The sequence below is a fragment of the Entelurus aequoreus genome, linkage group LG14 (genome assembly GCF_033978785.1).
Source record: "Entelurus aequoreus isolate RoL-2023_Sb linkage group LG14, RoL_Eaeq_v1.1, whole genome shotgun sequence".
NCBI classification, from domain to species: domain Eukaryota; kingdom Metazoa; phylum Chordata; class Actinopteri; order Syngnathiformes; family Syngnathidae; genus Entelurus; species Entelurus aequoreus.
Genome location: NC_084744.1, coordinates 55,219,745 through 55,222,244, shown reverse-complemented (window position 1 = coordinate 55,222,244; position 2,500 = coordinate 55,219,745). Strand labels below are relative to the sequence as shown.

Genomic DNA, 2,500 nt, shown 5'->3' with positions numbered 1-2,500 from the left:
AATCTTTTTTATTCCAATGACTAATTAAATTTCATTCAGGACAGTGCAGACCTCTGCCCAAATCTAATTAACAGCACCGAATTAGACAGATTTATAGGAATGAACAGTTCCTCATGCATATGATATCCGTTTTTCAGCTGCGGTCCGTTTTTCATACATGAAATTCTTGTGTTTTAATCAATGTTAGTACCGGTCGATCGCTAAAAAGACAACAAGTACAGACAGAAAATAATCTGCCGAATTTTCCGCACTATAAGGCGCACCTAAAAACCTCCAATTTCCTCAAAAGCTGACAGTGCGCCTTATAATCCGGTGCGCCTTATATATGGACCAATATTGAGCCACAACAGGTCTCGCAACTACGGTAAGCAGCCGCCAACTTCCTTTTCCCCCGTAGAAGAAGAAGCGCTTCTTCTTCTACGGGGGAAAATGAAGTTGGCGGCTGATTACCATAGTTGCGAGACCTAAACTTTATGTAAAGACCCCAAAATGGCTCCTATTAAGAGACACGCTTACGACGCAGAGTTTGAACTCAAGGCGATCAGTCACGCAGTAGAACACGGGAATAGAGCAGCAGCGAGAGAATTTAACATTACAGTGTTTCCCATAAAATGCCAAGATACCTGTGGCTATGGGCGGGGTCACCATGACATCGAGTAATTTGCATAATTTACTACAATATGATTTTCTCTAAAAAGGCTCAAAAAATGTATACTTACTAATTAATAATAACATTTTTGTTTTAAACGTCCATCCATCCATCCATTTTACAATATAATTACAACACTTTATGTACATATTTATATACAGATTTGAACAATAAGTTATTCACTGAAATATATTTGTTAATTGTGGTTCTTACAAAAAATATATCTTATAAAATATAAAAGCTAAAATGTCTCTTAAAGGCCTACTGAAAGCCACTACTAGCGACCACGCAGTCTGATAGTTTATATATCAATGATGAAATCTTAACATTGAAACACATGCCAATACGGCCGGGTTAACTTATAAAGTGCAATTTTTAAATTCCCGCCACACTTCCGGTTGAAAAACTCCTTTGGATATGATTTATGCGCGTGACGTCAGAAAATCTACGGAAGTGGTTGTACCCCATCGACCCGATACAAAAACCTCTTGTTTTCTTCGACAAAATTCCACAGTATTCTGGACATCTGTGTTGGTGAATCTAACCAAACCCACGGATGAAGTCCTTCGTCGCGCCGTCGATCGCTGGAACGCAGGTGAGCACGGCTGTTGATGGGAAGATGAGGGCTGGCTGGCGTAGGTGGAGCGCTAATGTTTTTATCATAGTTCTGTGAGGTCCGGTTGCTAAGTTGCTAAATTAGCCTTAGCGTCGTTAGCAACAGCATTGTTAAGCCTTACCAGGCTGAGAATTTTTAACCGTGTAGTTACATGTACATGGTTTAATAGTATTGTTGATCTTCTGTCTATCCTTCCAGTCAGGGGTTTATTTCTTTTGTTTCTATCTTCATTTGAGAACGATGCTATCACGTTAGCTCAGTAGCTAAGTGTGTCACCGATGTATTGTCGTGGATATAAAAGTCACTTTAAATGTCCATTTCGCGTGCTCGACTCTCATTTTCAAGAGGATATAGTATCTGAGGTGGTTTAAAATACAAATCCGTGATCCACAATAGAAAAAGGAGAGAGTGTGGAATCCAATGAGCCAGCTTGTACCTAAGTTACGGTCAGAGCGAAAAAAGATAAGTCCATCACTGCCTCTCTAGTCCTTCACTGTAACGTTCCTCATCTACGAATCTTTCATCCTCGCTCAAATTAATGGGGTAATCGTTGCTTTGTCGCTCCGAATCTCTCGCTCCATTGTAAACAACGGGGAATTGTGAGGAATACTAGCTCCTGGGACGTCACGCTACTTCCGGTACAGGCAAGGCTTTTTTTATAAGCGAGCAAAAGTTGCGAACTTTATCGTCGATTTTCTCTACTAAATCCTTTCAGCAAAAATATGGCAATATCGCGAAATGATCAAGTATGACACATAGAATGGATCTGCTATTCCCGTTTAAATAAAATAAAAAATCATTTCAGTAGGCCTTTAAAGCTCTGCCCCTTTAATTAGTGCATACTAAATAATTTAACTTTAGCCTACTACTACAACCATATTATTTACCAGCAACATAAAGTGAAACAGAGGCAGAGGTGTCCTGCCACAGTCAGTAACAAATAAACAGAAAACAGTAGTGGTCAAATACAAATAAGGCAACAAGAGAAATATCCTACACTCCTCTTTTGTAAAGTAAATCTGAACAGCCTATATGGGCATCTACATCAACTATATGATTTGCCTGAGAAGCTAGACAGGACAAAAAAAATAAAAAAAATAAAAATATATGTTTATATATTTTTATTTGTGGCGGACGTAATTCTTTCGTGGCGGGCCGCCACAAATAAATGAATGTGTGGGAAACACTGCATTAACGAATCAATGGTGCGGAAGTGGAGGAAGCAACATGATGAC

At 39.2% G+C, this 2,500-nt stretch overlaps 1 long non-coding RNA gene and 1 pseudogene across 1 annotated transcript in view; one reads left to right on the top strand and one right to left on the bottom strand.

Moving 5' to 3' along the window:
* The window catches only part of LOC133665064 (metabotropic glycine receptor-like), a 118,043-nt pseudogene that overhangs the window by 76,680 nt on the left and 38,863 nt on the right, over positions 1–2,500 (top strand).
* LOC133665066 (uncharacterized) overlaps positions 1–2,500 on the bottom strand; it is a 51,453-nt gene that overhangs the window by 46,938 nt on the left and 2,015 nt on the right. The gene's annotated exons all lie outside the window — the stretch shown is intronic.